The sequence below is a fragment of the Mauremys reevesii genome, linkage group 10 (genome assembly GCF_016161935.1).
Source record: "Mauremys reevesii isolate NIE-2019 linkage group 10, ASM1616193v1, whole genome shotgun sequence".
NCBI lineage: Eukaryota > Metazoa > Chordata > Testudines > Geoemydidae > Mauremys > Mauremys reevesii.
In genome coordinates, this window is record NC_052632.1 from 70835190 (window position 1) to 70857519 (window position 22330).

The following is a 22330-nucleotide window of genomic DNA, read 5'->3' on the forward strand; positions in this document are numbered from 1 at the left end:
ATTTCCTTTATATTCTTGCAAAGTACCATCTGACACTTCACGGTGCTATGATTTTATTCATATTTTTTAGACATATAAAAAGTTGGTCTTAAATTATATTTCTACTTATATACTTCCTTTATTCCAGAATGACATACAAACTACAGCCCCAGTCTTGCACTGACTGAAGTGTGTATTACACTACACAACCAGGTGACATGTAAAGTCCCTTGCAAAACAGCATTTTCTTTCACTACTGTGACACGGGGAGCCAGACCTAAGTATCAGTGCTGGCATTCACTGTCTCCCACCCTCTCCATGTTCCCATCCATGGCTGGGAGGTCTTGTCTAGGCTTGGGGAGGGAGGAGTGTCGTTTCCTCCCACCCTTCCCTGCACTTATAATGGCATAATTTATCATGTAATTTGCATTGTATTGAGCACTAGTCACAACCCTTCTGTGGTTGTACCAGCCCATGCTGCAGCAAGAGTTCAGAGGGGAAAGCAATGGACGCACCAGAGGGCAGGTAGGCCAAGACCCAGCAGAAATGATTTTGTCCCTGGAGAGGAACAATGAGAGGCAGGGTAAATGCTAGGAGAGCACATGGCCATAGATACTCTCAGGGGAAGGGTAGCAGGTGGCAAATGAGGAGTGAAGAGTGTGCTGCACAGTGTGCTGAGGACAGTGGGCTAATCCCCTTACTCCTATAAAAGGGAGAGGCCTCACAGGACATAAAAGATCTGACACTTTGTAAAGTCTCATGAGAGAGGCCCCCTACAGAGTGAACTAATCAGGAGCAAATTTTACCTACCTCAGAAGGAAGGGCTCAGCATGTTATCCTGTAGCACCCAGGACTGTGCAGTCTTCAATATAAGCCTTAAAACAACAGGTGCCCTGCCTGACATTTCAGCCTCCTCTGTCTCCATGTATATTCTAAAGAATCCGAGTATATAACATGTGCAGCAAATTTTGAAATCTATAGCTAGTAGTTACATGGATCAGAACTGAGTGAAATGATTTGGTGCCCCATGCACAAATTGTTCATCAAATTTTTAGACACAAACTGCAATGAAGACCACAGGGTCTGGCAGCAAGAAATTAAGGCCCCAATCCTGGGCCCTGTGTAGGATACTTGCATTGTGCCGGTGGCACAAAGTAGATTTAAAGCTGGAGGATCCAGACATTGGTACACTCCTCTATACAGGAGAAGCCTCAGCTGGTGTAGAACTGCTATTGCAGCTCTGACACACCCTCCTCATACACCCCGAGCAGGATTCTGGCTGAGGTATCTCTACATCCCAATTTTTCTCAGCTGCCAGAACAGCATTAGGAGTCTGGGAGTAGCCTGGTGTAAATTAGAGCAACCCTGAACAAAACACACTCCAGCATCAGGCAATCCTGGTCAAGATTTAAAAAAATTCCAACCGCAGTTATCAAACAAGACAGCAGGACATTGAGCGGAGGGGCTCACATTCTTCCTTCATCTTATTGGGGTGATAAACAACTGGATCCATCACTCAGGCCACCTGTCTGTCTCTATCCCTCTCTTTCGCCTTCCTTTCCTAATCAAACTGGTAGTTACCTCAGGTCTACTCTGAGACCCAGCCTCTCTCCAAGAAGAGGCTTTCAGGAGTAATGGGTGGAGCTCTGATTCAGATACTCCTCCATATAACTGGGCCTTTGCCCTAAAGGGTAGGCCTAACAATTCGCAGCTAGAACCTTTGGATCCTTTCCATATCTGAGGTAAGCAAAAGCCTGAGTTTCAGTTGGTCCTGTGGGTCCTTATTCAGAAAGGTGCTTTAGCATAGGCCTAACTTTAATCATGGGAGTAATCACATTAACTTCAGTGGGACTAGTCATGTGCTTAAAGTTCAGCACATGCTTAAGTAACTTGCTAAACTGGGGCCTAAATCAGGATATAACACAATTGTGAAATCTATTCCACTAAGCCACCCAGCTCCACCATTCCAAAGTTTGTGGAGCCCTACTGTATGGGGAGGACTTCCTGGAGCATGGGGACAGTGTGGGGAGATAACTGGCTCTCCTCAGCTCTCTCTGCCTTTTCCACACTAATGGGTTGATTTTTCAGCAGCGTCCTACTCAGTGGGAGCTGGTGTGGATAAGCAGCTCTGAAAATCAGGCCCTTACTTGTTGACTGTTTTTTGCACATGTTCCATCTCAGCTGTGCAGTGGAGGGAATGAACAGATTCTAAAACTACTAAGAAGGGGTTGGATCGCATCTCCAGTGCAGAAATCAAAGAACAAAGTGTTAGCATTTTAAAGGAGATCGCTCAATACTCAGGTAAGAGTGCATTCAGGACCCAAACTCTTCCCTAGGATAAATTGACTGCAATGGAATTATAGCAGAGATGGATATGTCTCTGCTTGCCTAAGATAAACAACTGGTATTCCACTGTGTTTTGACTGATTACATAACTAAAATGGTGTTATTTTATATAACGGTTCTTTTCAGCAAAGGCATGACACTGAACAGCATATTATCCACTGAGAGTGGTTTTACATTGTTTGATATATTGTCCTCTAAATTGGTGCAATACTACATTGTTTTATTAAAAGAAAGAAAGTGTATTTATTGCATTTTTAACATTTTTCTTGCATCTAAAAGTGATGGGTATTAATCTGCAGCTCCAGATTCCTGGGAGTCACACATTTTATGTGCATATATAAGCAGATAGCAAAATAGGAGTAAATATTACCATATTCCGGCATCTATATTGTTTATGGAGTGTGAAAATGACATGACAAACTTCATTTCTCAAAAAGCTTTGAATACATGGAAGTAATGACTTATGGGGAGCTGAGTGACAGTTAAAGCACTTGGAACATGCAATAATGCAGATTTCTATAAAATCTGTTCCACTTTAAAACACACACAGCTGTAACTTGCTGTGAGCAAAGAAATGAAAGTACTCATGAGCCAGCCTCTCTCCCTCATATGGCCCCTTTGGGGCTGTAAACTAGTTAGGTCTCTCCAGCTGAAGAGCTCCTTGAGGTGGAACAGTCCTCAGTTGGTTCCTACACGATGTCCATCTCAGCCATGGTGTAAGGTGCACACAGGAGACATGGGTGTGGGGCAGGAATGGTGGGTCAGTAAGAGTATGCTGCTGGGCTCCATTGATCCCCACCTGGCAAATGATCTCTTTCGTGACATCACTCACTGTATGCTCTAGAGCAGCCTTGAGGCTGCTCTAGGGTATGTCAGGACTGCAGCCAGTGTAGAACCAACCCTTGGATCAGGGACCATCTTGTTTGTGGCTCTTCACACTTGGTTTGTCTAGTGGATATTGGGCACAGCAGAGAATCTAGCCCTCAGTGTGTATGTCTAAATGATGTCACTTAATGCTGTGTGGGTTTTTGGCTAATGTGCACGGCATCAGTACGCACAGATCATGTAGGTCAGTTTTTATTTTTTATTTATAAGGGAATTCACTGTAAATTCACTGTCTAGCCAGAGAAGGTTTTTCTGTTCAAAAGATGCAGCCGACTATTGTTACATAGGAAGAGTACTCTTCAAAGGCCCATGTCTGCACAGGTCTTATTGTGAAAGAGAGACATGCTTTCCCACTTAAATTACTGTATGCTCTGTGAATTTTTCTTTCTGGTACTCCATGCAGAACTTGAGCTCACTGCATGCAGCATTAGAGTAGGTGTGGGAGACAGAAATAACGTGATACAAAGATGATTAATTTCTGTAATAAATATTGGATTCTATTCATTTTAGTGAAAGCTTTAAAATTGCTGACTTCCTTAACTTTTGATTAAAAAAAACTAGAACGAAATAAAATTAACATGGCACACATTAAATGGATTAAAAACTGACTAACTGATGGGTCTCAAGTGTAATTGTAAATGGAGAATCAGCATTGAGTGGGTCTGTTTTCAGTGGAGTCCTACAGAAATCGGTTCTTGGCCCTTCGCTATTTAATCTTTTTATCAATTACCTGGAAAAAACATAAAATCATCACTGGAAAAAGTTTGCAGATGTCCCAAAAATTGGGTGAGTGGTAAATAATGAAGAGGACAAGTCAGTGCTTCAGAGCAATCTGAATCACTCAGTAAACTGGGCACAAGCAAACACTTTGCATTTTCATATGGCTAAATGTAAAAGTATACATCTAGGTACAAAGAATGTAGGCCCTACCTGCAGGATGGAGGACTCAATCCTGGAAAGCAGTGACTATGAAAAAGATTTGGGGTTCATAAGCTCCCAGTGTGATGCTGTGGCCAAAAGACCAAAGGCGATCCTGGGATGCATAAACAGGGGAATCTTGAATAGGAGTGGAAAGGTTATTTTACCTCTATTTTTGTATTGATAAATTGCATAGTCGATTACTCAACCACTTTGGTTTGTTATGACATATATTCAAGAGACCAAATAACCAGTATCAGGTGTATTGCTATACGCCAATAATAATATAGTACAGGAATACAATACCAGTCTCTGTGAAGCTGTCTTGGGCAGTGGTGTTACATTCACCTTACATGCCAGGTGTGCTCCCAGAGTTACACCCCTCAAGCCCTCTTTTTATGCCCAACCTGTTTACAATTCCAGTGTGAGGTGGAAAACCTCGCATGCCACAGAGCTTAAGACACAGCTCAGTTTTTTCCTATTCAAAATCAGACACTATTAGGGACAGAAAAGTGGCTGTTCCCAAATCATTCCCAGAAGGTTGGAAGCAGAAGGCCCGGTGCAACCATTTCAGTGCCTAGAGTCCTGAAGGAGGCTTGGGCTAATTCATGTGAGTATCAGGTCTTCATTTGATGCTATGTATAATGGCTTCTAGCCAGAGAAGCAGATAGTGAAGTTTCTGGTTAACAAAGTGGAGCAGAGCTGGACTCACTTCAAAAGCACACTCTCACTAGCAGGCAGGACACTGAAGGGCTTGGAGTTTATTTTTGGCTTTTGTTTTAAGCAAGGAGTCAGGTTCTTTATGGCCAATTATAGGTGGTTGGGAAAAACAGACAATACAATCATCCTTTTTTCCATTGAAGAAGCTGTTAGTTACAGTTTAGAGAGTGCACATAGTCCTAAGAGATCAAATTATTTATGGTAGTGCGTTAATTAGGGTTTCTCAAGGGTCATCAGGTCTTGGAACTGGTTCCAGCTTCAGGGGTAATTATGACAGGTAAATACTTGCAGCACAAAGATATAGTCTAGATGGAAAAAGTCACCCATATACTGGTACATCCAGGATTGTTTTTGGCTGGGTACGGTATCCTTTGTCACACCTAGGAAAAGAGCTATTCATGAGGTGGTGAAAGGAGCAATCAGGACTTGCCAGCAGAATTGAGACTGGGCAGATCAAACAACCTTCTGTTAGTCATTGTCCATCAAAGCAATTCTGGAGGAGTTCCACGATCAGATTCCACTACCAGTTACGCTGGTGTAAATCTGAATTATCTCCACTGACACCAAGCCTTTACCATCACTCCCATTTTCCCACTCACCCATGACTTCTGATTTACACCACCACTGAACTTGGCCCAGTGGGCATAACTTATAGTGGGACTTAAATATGCTGAGTACATCTTAAATGCAGTGTTCAAATATTTCATTTCAGTCTCTTAGAAACAAAGCAGGCCTGATTCCTCTCTCCCTTACCCCGGTCTCACAGCAGTTTAATTCCAGGGACCTCAATGGCATCAGGGCCGGTGCTTCCATTTAGGCGACCTAGGCAGTCGCCTAGGGTGCCAGGATTTGGGGGGGTGGCATTTTGCTGCTCTTGGCGGCAATTCGGCGGTGGAGGGTCTTTCTGCGCTCCCAGTCTTCGGCGGCAATTCTGTGGCGGGTCCTTCACTCACTCCGAGACCCGCCGCCGAAGTGCCCCAAAGACCGGGAGCGCGGAAGGACCACCCCCCTCCCGCCGCAGAATTGCCGCCAACAACCGGGAGTGCAGAAGGACCCCTGCCTAGGGCACCAAAAACTCTGGCGCTGCTCCTGAATGGCATTCTTCCTGGTTTACACTAGAGTCAGCTCCATGTTTTGTATATTTCACTCCTTGGACTTCTGTCTCTCAGTTTACAAGCATTTGGCATTGTTCAATTATGCTGCCATGGTTACCCAGGCATCACTGACTCTACGGGTCAGCTAGGAACAGGGCTTTATACTCTGGATTCAGGATCGAAGGTAAAGACTGTGTGCAGGTCTCCTTTTTTTAAGTTATGCCCTGGTCTCTAATATATTATACAGAAGATGCTGTCTTTTGTCTACGTTGGCGATTTAAAAAAAAACAGGACAATATTTCCTTCGGCTCAACCCAATTTAATTAGCAGTTTGGGGTGCTTTGATGTGTTTGGGTGCTCAACTTGAGACATCTAAGAGTGAGATTTAAGCCTCCCAATGCTGGGCTGCTGTGGAGAAGCCTGCAGCCTAACTTAGACAGCCCTGGGTGTCCGTCTAAGGGTTTGTCTACACTGTGAGTTTGGGGTGTCATTCCCAGCTCCAGGAGCCATACCCGTGCTAGCTCTGATCGAGCCAGTGCACTGAAAATAGAGTGTAGCCGCGGTGTAGGCATACCCTAAGTTAATGTAGCCCCTATGAGATGTGTCCTGCAGCAGGGCTTGAAAGTGGCCCTTGAAAGACAACTTTATGGGTTTCTTCCCAGTTTCTGCACTGGGAACCCCCTTTACATGGCGCTGGTCAATTTACCCAGCTGTAACAGGGGTGAGAATCACACTCTGACTCAATGGCAGAATTCCCACTGAGTTAAATGTGAATGAGATCAGACACTAGGCTTGCTGTTGTTTGTTATGGTAAGTCTAGGCATACTGGTAAAAACAAGTTACAAGGATGAAATGAAAAATATACTGTGATGTTAAATCACAGGGGAGAATGGGTTACACTGAATCACCCAGGCTCTGTTATGTTCTTTGTTTTTGTTTTTTTTTTAAATTCTGACACCTGGTAATTTTGAAGACTGCATGGTGCTGGAGTGGCAATTCTTTAAAGATAGGTTACACACGTTAAAGGGGGAATATGCCAGTGTTGTTGAGTACAATAATTATCACTGCAAAGCATCAGAAAGAGGCCAAATGCATTACAAATAGGAATTTATATAAACTCACTACAGAAATAAAAAAGGAAGGCGATTAATTTTTACCAAAATGTTTAGTTTCCATCTAATTTTTTTCTCTTCTGGTTGTTTTGTGGTGAACAGGACGGCAATTTGGCTTTGATCTGCATTCTGGGTGCCAGGGAGCTTTTCTGATTCCTTGGTTTATGTTTGTTTTTTGGTTCTTTTGCTGGATGCTGTGAAATTGCTGAGCTCACTTTCAGGCCTGGAGAAGGAAGCCTGGTCGTAATTTATTTGTTAAACGCTTTCTATGCAAGGTTTTGGTTTTTGTGAGCATTTTGAGAGTCCGAGTTTGCTGTCATTTGGAGTGGGAAAGTAAAATAAAAGCAAAGGCCCTGTAATTAGTAATGGGAAAGTGGCCATTAACATTTAATGGGAGCAGGATTGGGCCCCAGAGTCCTGTTCTGTGTCAGTATGCATAGGAGCAAACCCCACACAATGGTGAGGGATGTTAATTTTAGTAGCAGCTATTGATCTGAGAGGTGGCAGTTTTCTTTACATAATTTTCCCAGCTTATAGTAGCCATATTATCACAACTGGAAAAAAAATGAAAATCCAAACCATCCAAAATGAAATAACATAATCCATTATATTAAGAATGGAAAAAAATTATGAAGAGAACCAGTGACTGTGACAATATTAAAAATGTGATAAGGGAAAAAGCTGTCTCTGAACTCAACAGTAGAAGTCAGAAATAATGGCTGTTTGACGGGCTTTTCAGGACACATCTAAATCATTCTGATCTTCATGGGTACAGAAAGAACTGTCTCTCACTCAGACTTTGCCTGAAGGTCAGGTTCATGTTTTGGGAAACAATACTGCAGCAGCTGGCTTCAGACACATTTGTTTTCATTATACTATCCCATGGGCTGGGGAAAAAATATCTTGTAATTACTGGAAATATGATCGTTTGCTTTTCCAGAGACAGACCAGAGCACTGCAGAGCCATCTGAATTGAATAAAGGCCAAGGTGAAAACAGGTTGTTGTAGAAATCAGTGTCAGACTTGCAAATGCTATTTGTACTGTCTGAGGGTTGTGTCACTTGTAAAATCCTTCTTCAGCTATTTCTGTGTTCAGTGGTACAAGGAAAAGGTTTTGACTGCACAAGACTGACACGTCTACCATTAAAATGTAAATCAGCATAGCTCTGTCACTCAGAGATGTGAAAAACCCTGGTGTAGACACAGCTAGGATGACAGAAGTCTGCTCCCATCTACCTACCTACCACCAATCGGAAAGGTGCAGCAGGGCTGGCCTTACCATGAGGCGAACTGAGGTGGCCGCCTCAGGTGCCAGACTGTGGTCGGGGCGCCACTAGGACCCAGAGTGTAGAAAATTGTGTCTGCTGCTGGTGCATATATATTCTCTCTGCTCTAGATGCACAGAGATGGTGGAGTGTTGTGCTGGAGGAAGAAGGGCACAAGAGACATAAGCAGGCAGGAGAAAAGATGAGAGGGAATAACAGAAAGTAGCAGGAGCTGCAGGGAGAGAGAGGAGGAGGAGGAGCCTCTTATGTACCTCTCAATCAGTCCAGGCTCCTGGGGCTGCTAAACACCAGCTTCTCAGGGAGCTTCCTGTTTCCTGCTGCTTCCCTGAACCCACTTGAGGAGAACGGGCAGTCAACTGAAGTAGTAGGAGCCAGTTAGGCCCTTAGGACACTGATATCTTCCCTCACTCAGGCCCTGCTACCAGCCTGCTTATTTGTCCCCTTCAGCTGAGTGTTGAGAGCCACTCTAGCTGGCACAGAACAGCAGTCATGAGTGAAAGAAGAAAACACCCCTCTTGGGCAGCATTCAAAAAAAGAAAGCAAGCAAAGGAAGCTTTTCTATCTAAGCAGGAAGGAGCTCTCCTGAGATACATAGACACAAATGTTCACGGTGAGCCTTCCGGCCCCAGTGAGTATGTGAATGGTAAGGAAATGCCTGATCTTCCAATTAGTCAGAGTGCAGGTGACCTGGCAGTACTGCAGCATCCATATCTCCATCTCAAAAGGATGTAACCATGCACATTCCTGAAGAAAAGTTTAGATCAGAGTAGAGTGTGGTGGAGGCACAAGAAACAGCTGCTGCTCAGTTTAGTTCCTTAAGCAGTAGACTGAGGGACTTCCTTGTACTGCATGGGCCACAGGAAGTGAAAAACTTCATGTTCCCCAAAGACAATGAAAACAGAAGTTTCCATTCAACATATTACTGGCGTGAAACCCCCAATGGTGACAAAGTGGAGAGGCCATGGCTTATGTACTCAAAAACCCAGAATGCTGCATACTGTTTTTGTTGCAAATTCTTCCAGTCTAATATTCCAGCCATACTGGGTTCCACAGGAACAAAGGACTGGAAAAATCTGGCTAGAAATCTGGCATGCCATGAGAAGGCAGCAAATCACCAGAGAGCATTCCACAGGTGGAAAGAGCTTGAGATGAGACTAAGGTTAAAGGCCACCATAGATGATCAGCATCAAGAGAAGATTGCATCAGAGTCTCTTTACTGGCAAAATGTTCTGGCATTGTGTGAATACTTGCTACCCAAAACCTAGCACTGCGTGGCACTTGAGATCAGCTGTATGTGCCAAACAATGGAAACGTCCTTAAAATTGGGGAGCTGATGGTTGAGTTTGATGCTGTACTCCAGGAGCATCTAAGAAGTCACTACCCAAGAAATGTACTGGAGTGATAGAGCTAATGTGCCACCCCGACTCAGGGCGGATAGGGCTAGACTGTAACTTTCAGCTGATCAGATAGTAATGTGATACAATTTGATGGATCTTTAAATATAGGATAAAATAGAATTTTTTTGCTATCAAATTAACTCTTATTGTAATTGCTTAAGCTTACCCATACCTAAGAGTAACTTCTTGGATTCTTAGATAATGATGACTGTCATGCTTCAAAGATGGTCACATTGGCCTCTACTTCACCTGTCATCCCCTTCCTCCCCCCCCCGGATATTATTACTTTCAGTTTTAACAAAAACAGGGAGTGAGAAAAGAATTATTTACAGACTGAGACTAGATAAGAGCTGAGCTACTAAAATAGGAAAGGAGAACGGAAATGGACTTGAAATATAACAGAATCCAAATTATTAAAGAGACCAACCAAAGCAAAACTAGGCTGAAATATAATGATAACCAAGGGCCTGATCCAAAGCTCATTAAAGCCTATTGACTTCAATGGGCTTGGGATCCGGCTCAATGTCTCCATCTAAAATCTTTTATTCATTGTCTCTCTATTTGAGAAGCAGAGTAACTGCCCTGAAGCACTGCTTCAGCAGTCAAACCCACAGCTTGAGCTATTGTTCACACTCTGAGGGGGACAACTGAGGCTGTCTCTGTAGCACACTAGCACTTTTGTCGGTAAAACTTTTGTCGGCCAGGGGTGTGGAAAAAACACACCCCTAACCAACATACATTTCACTGACAAAAGCACAGGTATGGACAGTTCTATGTTAGTGGGAGATGCTCTCCTGCCGATAGAGCTACCGCCGCTCATTGGGGGTGGTTTAATCATGTCGATGGGAATGCTCTCTCCCGCCGACATAGAGCGGCTACATAAGAGACCTGACAGCAGTGCAGCTATAAGGTCTGTAGTGTAGACATAGCCTGAGCCTTTTAATCTAAGCGCTAGCCCATCAATCCACTCACCAGACGAACCTGGGACTTTGCTGCTGCTTCAAAGCAAAGGATACACGCAGACACCCTTAAATGATGCTCTTTCCTTCCCAGGCATCCTTCACAAATTGGCATCTTGCTAGCTTCCTTGGCAACTAGTGTGCAATCTGTGTACCATTCCATTAAACTTCAAGTTGCCTTAGTTCATCGCTATCGTCTGTCATTTTTAATGATCCAAATTTCCTAGGTGTGGCCTGAGCGAATGCTGTGCTCTCATACAGATCTGAGCGGCTTTAGCACCAACTTCATCATCTGTACAGAATTATTTTCTGCTTACGGCCCACTGGTGCGTATCAATATATTAATTAGTCCAAACAATTGAGTGCCCAGATGCCTGACCATCACTATGTATGGTGGATTAAAATGAACCAGAAGAAATATTCAAATGTCACTCAGGATGCTCTGCCTCATAAAACAAGGGGATTAGATATGGTGAATTTCTGGTAATGAAAGCAGGCAATCACGTTCCCATCACATAATCCGCTTAAAAGGCCCTAGATTCCAGAGAGTGGAACTAAAATAACTTGACCTACCTTGGTCCTGTAATCTTTAAATACTGCTTAACATCTGCTGTTCAGCACTTGGCAATAATATTTATTATGAGTTTTTAATAACATGCTCTGTATCCAGCGTTTATATTAATTAACAATACACATATACACACACAGACAAAAAAACTTCATTATACTAGGGTTCAGACTGAAACGAGGCATTTGTGATTTGAGGGAAACAATCACAGAAGAAAGCTGCAGCTGAAAAAATCCAAAGAAAACAGGGAAGCCATGAAATACATAGGACTTGTGGCTTGCACGGCAGCTCAGAGCAGGGAGGTGATGCAAGGTGTCTGCTTTCTTCCCTTCAGTGACTACACTCATTTTATGTAGCAGCACCAAGGAAGGGCCCCATTATGTCCCCTCCTGCTCATGTGGGTACATGGGATCATGAGACAGAGCAATTAACACCACTCAGCTCCAACACCAGCTGAACAAGTATCCATTGCAATTCAGGCCGCATAAACTTCCCTGAAACGATAGTTAAACGAGGGGAAAGCAATTAGGGAAAGCTAAAACCCAGCTGAAATGTAAACGAGGTCATCTATGAATCAGTTGATGAACAGCCCGATCCTTTTCCTATTGCCAGAAACATTCAACTACTATGGTGTGGAATTCATAGATTCGTTGCATTTACATAAGAACATAAGAACGGCCGTACCGGGTCAGACCAAAGGTCCATCTAGCCCAGTATCTGTCTAGCGACAGTGGCCAGTGCCAGGTGCCCCAGAGGGAGTGAACCTAACAGGCAATGATTAAGTGATCTCTCTCCTGCCATCCATCTCCATCCTCTGACAAACAGAGGCTAGGGACACCATTCCTTACCCATCCTGGCTAATAGCCATTAATGAACTTAACCTCCATGAATTTATCCAGTTCTCTTTTAAACGCTGTTATAGTCCTAGCCTTCGCAACCTCCTCAGGCAAGGAGTTCCACAAGTTGACTGTGCGCTGCGTGAAGAACTTCCTTTTATTTGTTTTAAACCTGCTGCCTATTAATTTCATTTGGTGACCCCTAGTTCTTGTATTATGGGAATAAGTAAATAACTTTTCCTTATCTACTTTCTCCACATCACTCATGATTTTATAGACCTCTATCATATCCCCCCTTAGTCTCCTCCTTTCCAAGCTGAAAAGTCCTAGCCTCTTTAATCTCTCCTCATATGGGACCCATTCCAAACCCCTAATCATTTCAGTTGCCCTTCTCTGAACCTTTTACGGCCAGCAGGGACCATTAGATCATCTAGTCTGATCTTCTGTATAACAAGGCCCATTAAATTTCATCCAGTTACTCTGTACTAAGCCCAATAACTTGCATTTGTCTAAAATATATCTTCTAGAAAGGCATCCGGTCTTATTTTGAAGACAATGAGAGATGGAAAATTTAACATTTCCCGGAGTAATTTATTTCCATGTTTCATCACCCTCATGATTAAAAATATGTGCTTAATTTCTAATTTGAATTTGTCTGGTCTCAGCTTCCAGCTGTTGGTTCTGGTTCTGCCTTTCTCTGTTAGATTAAAGAGCCCTTTAGTATTTGGTATTTGCTGTAATCAAGTCACCTCTCAATTCTTGTTTTTGATAAGCTAACCAGATTCAGCTCTTTAAGACTCTCACTGAAAGGCAAGGGTCTTAAACTCAATTTACCTTCGGGCCAGGGCCAGTCCTCAAATCCTCCCAGCAGGCCAATAATGTCACTGAAGATGGTGTTCAGAAAAGAAAACTTTTATATTGCATTTTTATTTCAAAATAATAAAACTGTCATACGACTTTGTACAATTCTTTGCCTGCCAGAGAGTTTTTAGTGTTTGCCAGATACCTGGCAACACTTCAGTTCTGTCAGGTATATCTCCAATTATTATTATATCAACAAACTATCTCCTAGAACTGGAAGGGACCTTGAAAAGTCATCAAGTCCAGCCCCCTGCCTTCACTAGCAGGACCAAGTACTGATTTTGCCCCAGATCCCTAAGTGGCCCCCTCAAGGATTGAACTCACAACCCTGGGTTTAGTAGGCCAATGCTTGACGTTTGGCCTCAGTGACGGAGCCATTGAAACCTTCAGGATTGCAGCAAGGTGTGCATTAGATAGTTGTGTTTGGTCCACTTTCCCACACTCCATGCTCTGCTGACTGGAGGACCTTGCTGGGCTGGGCCTCCTTGGGCACAGAAGCGGCTGAGGAGGAGGCACAGTCATGGTCTGCCCACTGGTCAGATGCCGGGGGTGAGGAGCATGGCTACTACCCTAAAGAGATGGGGCAGTGGGTGGTTCTAACCCTCCCTGTGTGTCTGGGATTATGCTCCCATCAGGTTCAGTGCCTCCTGGTGCTCCTGCTGAGATGGCCACCTTGCAGCCCATTTTCCTACCCTACCCTTTTCCCTCGCTCCCTTGGCCTCATGCCACCCTGGCTGACTCTGCCCGGCAACTAGTGGCACTGCCTCCATGGCTGACTCTGCCTGGCGACTCTGTCCCTCTCCCCCAGCCAATGGGAGCTGGGGAGGGCGGTGCCTGCGGCAGACAGAGCTGGCAACATGGCTGCATCTCTCCTGTCCACTCCCTTCCTGACGCCCGCCCCCCCCCGCCCCCCCCCCCCCGGGCTGGCAGCCACAAGGGCTGGATAAAAGAACTTTTAAAAAAGTTTCTGTGGGCTGCAGTGGGGAGGTTCTCGGGCTGCAGATGGCCCATGGGCAGGGACTTTGAGACCCCGGCTGTAAGGTATTTTCTCCAGCCCTAAAATAATTGTTTTGGCTCTTTTCTGCACACTGTCTAATATTTCAATATTGGTTTTAAAATGTGAACACCAGAACTGTGCACAGCATTCCATATTGGTCTCACCAGTGCCATACACATAGGTAAAATCACCTCCCTGCTCCGACTCACTATTCCCCTGTTGCTACATTCAAGAATCGCATTAATGCTTTTTGTGACAGCATTGCCCTGGGACTAATATTAATTTGCTTGTCCACTATGGTCCCTAAATACTTTTCAGAGTCACTGATTTCCAAGATACAGTTTCCCCCATTCTGTAGGTGTGGCCTGCATGCCTTGTTCCTAGATGTATAACTGCATTTGGCTGTAATACTAAAATCAGCTTACTAAGTGATCCAAATCTCTCTGTATGACTGTCTTATACTCATTATTTACCCTTTCACCAATCTTTGTGTCATCTACACATTTTTATATTTACTTCCAGATCACTGATGACAATATTGAATAGTATTGGGCCTAATTCTGATCCCCGAGGAACCCCACAAGAAATAATGCTCATTCGATGATGATTTTGCATTGATGACTACTTTTTGAGACATATCAGTTAGCCAGTTCTTAATCGATTTACAGGTGCCTTATTTGAAACCACAATAAATACACTAAAAGTTAAAATCTCAATTTTTTTTTAGCAGCAGCAAGTTTTTCCTCTCAGCATTTCCCTGAGAGCAGATCAATACCTATTCTCTTTTATTTTGTCATTTTTCAGTAGCTGGATAGCTTAGGTAACCCGATCAATAAAATGTATACTGTTTCCCCTCCCCTGGTAGGTCTCCAAATTGACCTTCTGCGCGGGAGTTCTATAGGGAACTCAGGTTTCTGTATGGAATATCAACTCAATATTTCTCTTTGAAGTCTTTTACCAATCATTCTTTCTTTTCTTCTTCAGCTTTATGTGTCCTTAGCTCTTTCTTTCATGGGGATTTGAATGCATGTAGCATCTTGCATCTTTATTAAATGCCATGGGCCTCATTCTGATCTCAGATGGGCCCTGATTTAGGAACGCACTTAAGCACATGCCTAGCTTTAAGCACACGGATAAGTGTTTTCCTGAATTGGGGACTTAGATTGGTTTTGCACCAATAATTTCCAGGACTTTATTCCTGTTTTATTCTGGTGTCAGAAGGAGAATCAAACCTTATGCTTTTTAAGGAACCCTCCAGCCTGCGAATTGTGCAATTTCCATGTAAAGGTTCAAATTCTGCAGAATAACTTCACTGAAGTCAATGATGCTTTTTGTAAGTTTGCTGCTGCATGCCATCCCAGAAGCAGCTACATTTAAGTGATGTCATATGTTTCCAGTTTCAAAGTGCTTTAGGTACTATGTATGTATACATCATATGCATAAACTAGCAATTTATGTTAATATACCCTGGATTTTTAAGTATCTAATGTATTAATTAAGAAACACTATTGTCCTGATTTCCTTTTCTCTGACACTGGTGTAAATCAGGAGTGACTCCAATGTAAAACTGGTGCAAGTCAGAAGAGAATTGGGTCCTCTATATGGTAAAAGTGTGTAAACCAAAGTTTCAAATCAGTTTGTGTCATATGACAATGGTAAAGAATCACTGAAAGTCACTTCCTTCTAAATGGTGAAGAAAGAGCTTTCTTTGAATAAGGAAAACAATTGTTCCTAAAACTATTGTCTCCTGCAGGGTTTCTGCCTAGACCAGGAGTTTCATGCTGTTTCACACCCTGAACCACTTCTCATTAGAGTGATTATTGCATTTAAAATTGTGTGGGATGCTCTCCCCACCATTTACGATCCCACAGCATCCCTGTGGCAAAGGCATGAATTACGGACATGAGAAAGTTACACTAGGAAAGTATTTAGTGTCTGTTTAGCTGTCTTTTAATGAAATGCAGCAGCTAAAGACAAGGAGGAGAACCAGAATTACTAGCCAGCTGACAGCACATCCCCAGCAAGTGCTCAGCAGAGTCTCTGTGGTTCTCAGAACGCAGTTTGGGAAGTCCTAGTTCTACTGTTAGGGTCCTCATTACTGTAGAATCTGAGCACCTCACAGTTCTAATGCACTTATCCCCACAACACCCCTGTGAGGTAGGTGAATTGAGGTTCTGGTAGCTTAAATTAATTGCCCCAGCTCACAAAGGAAGTCTGTGGCAGCACAGGGAATTGAATCCATGTCTTCCAAGGGTGGAAAACTGCGTTAGCATTATATGCTATCACTTTAAATTCTATGGGGTTTTCCTGGTCCTGTGTGCAGGATAGTGGGTTCTGTAGGGAGGCATGCAAGTTGGGGTCTTTAGCAGAAAGTCTGCAAAGAGCCAGCCTAAAGCAAGATAGAGTGAATTGAGCCTCCCTTAGGGAGCAGCCTGCTTTGTCTCTCTCTTTCTTTTTGGTTCCTGGCTGTTGTTGTGCTGGGATTCTGAGAAAAATTAGTGTTATATTGCAGCTTCCAGAAAGAGTATTTTATACCTCCCTGTGTGTATGCCATAACATAACACCAAATCTCAGGCCAGTTCTCCAACTGTTGGGTGTTCCTTGCACTTGATGAGAGACACGAGCATGCACATGAAGAAGTTAGCCCTAAACCTGTCAAGTGAAAATCAACATCTATCCCTCCGATCAGTGCTAGGCATGTGGCCCCCAATGATTTGCAAGAAGATATTTGACAAATTAACTTCATGGCTGTGTGATCCGCCTATCTTAATCTGTATGCCTTGACAAGTATTATTTTGTCATTCTAGTTGAAGATGAATGCTGGACTTCATCCCTCTGTGCACAGCATTCTTTGTTGTTACTCGGAAGTCTTTTATAAATTCCAAATCAATAACACTTTAAAAAATAAAAAAGGATCCAATAGCAATAAGTCCAGTTGCAGACTTAATCAGATCATCTTTATTTGAGTTGTAGACTTTGTCTCCTCAAGATGTTCTTGCCCAACAAAATCAATATGGACACAAGTAAAGTCAATTCATTTTCAGGCCCCAAGCACTGCAAAAGTGGTGACTGGAATTTGGGACGGGATTGAGGGATTCTGCCATCTACATTAGCTGTGTGAGTGAAATCGCAGAGATAGGATCAGACCACAAAACACTGAGGCAGATTTCAAACACTTGAATGTTTGGATCGGGAGTGTTAGTTTTTCCTCTCACAGAGACAAAGCCATTTAAAACTGAGGCTCTAGATACAGGTTTCAGAGCCAGCATTTTGAGCTGATTTCTCACTGTTAAGACACAGAAGAGTTCCTGGTCTTGAGGAAAGGGTTAGCTCTGAAGAGGTGGGATGGAGACTGGGGAAAGAGAGAATATGGTCTGATTTTTTTTTTTAAATTCTCCTATAAATATTTGCCTGTTTTGGGGGCTAACTCTGATCTCACTTACCTGGGCTTTATACCTTTGATTTCAATGGAATTACTCCTGATGTACATTAGGGGAAATCAGAATCAAGCTTGATTCTTGCCAAACCAGAGTCTGCACACCTTCTTTTGTATATAGTTGAACCCTACTCTCTCCACCAAACCTCAGAGTGAGTGTGACACTTCCCAGCAGTACAAGGTCTGTGAAGCACCTCACCACCATAAGTGTGGGAACTAGAGGAACGGGGGAGGGGGGAGCTTGAGCACACCTGGGTTTTACATGGGGCTCTGCTTCCAGTCCTGCACATGGGGGCCCGGCTGCTGGCCCCATGCCCAGGGCTCTGTATCCACGCCCAGCTATGGCCCTAGCCTTGGCCCACTTACCCCTGTCTGTGTCCCCCGCCCCATCCCAGAACCACGGCCCTGCTCCCTCCCCAGCTCTAGAGGCAGACGAGCATGGATAGGAGTAAGGGGGGGGAGCATGAGGTAAAAAGCTAGGGACCACTGGCTTTCAGCACCCCCACTACAAAGTGTTCCAGCATCACTGCTCACCACCATCTGCCCTTAGCATGAGAGTCTTATCTGCACCTGCTGTACACCAGCTCCCTGACTCCACCAGCCTTTGGCAACACAAGCCCTGCCTTGCAGGCCTTGTTTTCTCTGTATAGGTTAGGGATAGGCACACACTGCCCCCTGTGTCCTCTGACTGTCCTCTAGAGTGCTCAGCCTTTGATCCACTGAACACACACGGAACCTTTACTCCCAAGGGAATAGAAATTATGAGATTCAGTTCAGGGTCACCACTCCACTTAACACAAATACTTAGAAGTATTCATAGTGAAAACAAGATAATACAAGTTCATTATAAAAAAAACCCAAAATTCAGATGATGTAAGATTATTGGACACAAATGGTTACATATAAAACAATATCATATCATGCTTTCCAGAGATAAAACTTAACTGAGAAGACATTCCCTGTTTCCCAGAGGATAGTTTATCACAAATCCTGGCCTCAGCATTTTCAACCAGGATGGCTGAGAACCCCCTTTCATAAGTGTGATTGAGATATCCACACCACATAAGGCAGAGCCCTACGTGCTGGAACTAGGGGTGCTACTTCACCCCCTGGCTTGGTTTCCATCATACACAGGGTTTATAGTTTGGGTCAATGACTCTCAGCACCTCCACTATACAAATTGTTCCAGCACCCTTGGGCAGAACAGGTTATTAGGCTGATTAATCTGATAGCCTGCACCTGGGTGAGAGCCAGAGCCTGAAGCACTAGTTGATGATGAAGCCTAGCTGGGCAGGGGCTTGTAGAAAGCCAGCAAGCTAAGACTGGAAGGGGGCTGCAGGTAGTCTGTAGTCACTCCTGGGGAGAAGAGAGGTATGTTTGGGGCTATGGAGGCTGTCATGAAGCCAGAGATAGTGTAGTCTGTAACTCCTTCCTGAGAGCGGGGAGTTTGGGCTTGTAAACTCAGAGGAGGTCCAGAAGATAAAGAGGGAAGTAGGAAGAAGTCCAGGGAAGTAGCAACAGGATCTGGGAGCTAGCAGGCTATAGTTGTCAAATATAAGGTCCCTGGCCTGGAACCCAGAGTAGTGGGTGAGCCTAGGTTCCCCTATTAGCTGCTGGGAAAGCAGCACTGGACTTGGCCTTGGGCTGGAAGGCTGACTGGAATGGCCAATGGGACTTTGATACCCTGGAAGGGGAGAGCTATAGTGATCTGGTTGGAGGGCTGAGTCATGAAGAAGGAGCACCCTGAATCCCAGAGAAAGATTGACACCACACAGTGAGGAACTGGCAGATGGAGGCATCAGACTGGTGGAGAGTTAATTCCCAAGGTGGCCAGAAGGAGGTGCCCTAGTGGTAAGTACCCTGTGGAAATAAGATCAAGCCTGCTGGCAGCTTGTCTTCACAGACTGAAGGATGCCAGAGTGTCCCTGTGCACCTCCAGATATACCAGACTGTGCTTTGAAAATAGGGTCCCTCCCATGCCCCCCACTACCTCTTCCTTCGGAAGTCTCTGAAAGCTCTATATTAGCATGTGAGTCTGTATCCTAATAGACTTCCATTGGTCTGCCAGGAAGATAGATCTCTCCAGGCAGGAGACCCTTATCTCAAGGTGTGCTACCTCTGAGTGATGTGTCCTTAACTACAAGGCCTAGAGAAAATACGTGTGTGTGTGTGTGTGTGTATAATATATAATCTCAGAATGATTATGGTGAGCAGTGTGACACAGGCTTTCATTAGAGACCCTAAATGGCACACTTGTGGTGAACCCAGGCTATCCCTGTACCTCTACCTATCCTTGTTTCCTCTGCCAGTATTGCTACATCTTGATTGCTATTCGAGGATCTTTTAAGCCTAACAAAAAGCTGTATGCAACTCTGTTGAACATACTGTTCTTTTGTGCAGCTCACATTAAGCAGTAAATAATATAACTAAGCCTTCACTGTATGGTCTTGTTGTCTTATTAATATTCACTTGAAAAGAATGAAGACTAATGTTGAGAGATGGATTAATAGATTCAATAGAGCTGGCTTGAAAAACTTCACATTTTTTTATGAGAAAAAAGGGACACTTTTCACTAATGCTTTTTGCAAACTTTTGACCTAGGATTTTGACCTAGGATTAGTGTGTGTGTGTGTGGGGGGGGGGCTTGTGGGTGTTCTGGGTTTTTATTTTTTTTTCTGGGGTAAGGAGGGCAAAGGCAATTGCTTATCTTCTCTTTTGGTCTGCCTAGATATTTAAGGTATTGGGTCCTGATTCTTAAGCACCTGCCTACATTTAAGCACATGAGGAGTCCTCTTGAGTGAAACTATACATATGATTTCAGGGGAACTGTGCCCCTTGCTCAATCATGGTCTTTGTTATGCATCCATCACTCTAGTGCCTGGGTTCTTAGAGTGAGGCTGTATATGTTTAGATTGTGGCTTTAAATTTAAAAAAAAATTCTTTCCTTCCTAGCTAAGTACTCAGCCCATCCTCTGGAAGTTGCAATCAATGGTCTGAAAACACTACTGTTGCTTAATAAATAATTAAACTTGAGAGACAGTAAGCTGGAGTTAATTAGGACACAGTGTCACCTTTTTACTAGGCCTTTTACAAGTGTTCCAGGAAAACTCCTTCAGTATATATAGGGCAAGACTCACCAGAACATTCTGGCTGCTTTGAACCACTCTGCAATGTAAACCAGCCACAAACCTATCTGAACAGTCTGGTTAAGCTGGGTTTATGGCCACTTTGAGTCACAAGAACAGTGCACAGCAGTTATGGGCAGTCTGGTCCATGCTATACCAATGCCTGGTGCTCTAGAAGAGCAATTCTCAACTGGGGTTTGGGGCCAGCTGAGGGGCTGCGAGCAGGTTTCAGGGGATCCACCAAGCAGGGTTGGGATTAGACTTGCTGGAGCCCAGGGTGGAAAGCTGAAGCCCCACTGTATGGGGTAGAAGCCTGAGGCCCTGAGTCCCACCACCCAGGGCTGAAGCCGGAGCAACTTAGCTGTGTGGGGCCCCGGGCAGTTGCCCCGCTTGCTACCCCTTAAAGCCTGCCCTGGCTTTTAATCTACTGGAGATGCAGAAAAACAGTTGTGGCATAGGTGGGCCATGAAGTTGTGTTAGCATATTGAGGGGGCCTCAGAAAGAAAAAGGTTGAGAACCCCCGATCTAGACCATGGAAGTCCTGGGTCACTGCCCCCATCTTTCTTTCAAGGTCATATTTTTCCCATTTATGTGAATTGACATTAAGAGCTCTTGTTCAATATTATCCCACCCTCTTCTCCTTGGTCAGCCCTGAGGTCCAACACCATAAGGATGCTCTTCTAAGAGATGCTTAGCTGGTCTGTCCCCTTAACTACATGCTCTAACAACCACTGGAGGTGTTTGGATTTTACTATGTTTACTATGCATAGTTCACCATACTATACAACTTTCTTTCTCTTAATGATTATATAACTAATATGTGATCCTGCAAGATAACGTCATCTGGCTGAAACTCTGTGCACAGGTGGAGCCACAGGGGCTTAGATGGATCTGTGAAGTCAAACACTTGCAGGATCAGGGATATAATACACAGAATATATTCTATCTGCTGCTACTGAAGGAAAAAAACACTGCTGCTGAGAGAAGCAAAATAAAAGTGAATCTCAGAAATGAGAGAGTGAATCCTTGATTAGAACATTCAAAGGCTGCTAGTAGTTGGAATTGATAACTAGAAATTTAGCAGACTGTTAACACTTAGATTGCAGGGTTTCTTTTTTCATATGTTCTATCTTCCCACCAGCCATTTCAAGTACATGGACATGAGGAGCACAAAGCAGGGTTAATTTTGTATAACATAAATTAATACAAGCTGTGCAAAAGAATTTTTCAAAGACTTGCTTGCTAAATAAATTACTGTTCATGTTTTATTCAAAGTCTCGCGCTGCCAGCAGTGAACACAGAAAACAAGCACACTTTCAATTAAAGTAGCAGCCAGGATTTTCCTTCTGGCACCTATGTGACTTTTCTGCCACCCCCCACCCCATCCTCAATGGTATTGTATGTTGCAATTTGCACTGTATCATCACGTGTGCGTGCTCGCATACACACCGTATGAGCCTATATCTTAGAGTTTGTAACTTGCAGTACTCCTTTCAGAAAACATTTCCAGGCAATCAGGCAAACATCCTCGCAAATGAATCTGGAGTTATAGTATTGGTGTCAGGAAGGGGTTATATTACTGGTATCAGGCTTTACACAGTGTGACCTTGATCCCTCTTTGGAGGTGACTGCTGTGATACTGGGGTGAGGCTTTAAACCCCCTAGGACAGAGGGTGGGCTGCTGCCAGGCTGGAGAACGGTTGGAGTGGGGCCATCAGGGATTTACATTTCTAACGGGACAGATGTCTCTTTGCGTCTCCCGAACATCTGCTTACAAATTCTATTTTAGGAAACCCTGAAAACAGTTTTAA

General features: G+C 43.9%; 1 long non-coding RNA gene across 2 annotated transcripts in view; it reads left to right on the forward strand.

Annotated features, from left to right (window-relative positions):
• Positions 1-18957: 18957 nt before the first annotated feature.
• Positions 18958-22330, forward strand: part of LOC120373891 — a 62591-nt gene continuing 59218 nt past the window's right edge. For both annotated transcript variants that reach the window (XR_005585790.1, XR_005585791.1), the window contains exon 1: positions 18958-19245. This is a non-coding gene — a long non-coding RNA (uncharacterized LOC120373891). The remainder of the gene's footprint in view (positions 19246-22330) is intronic.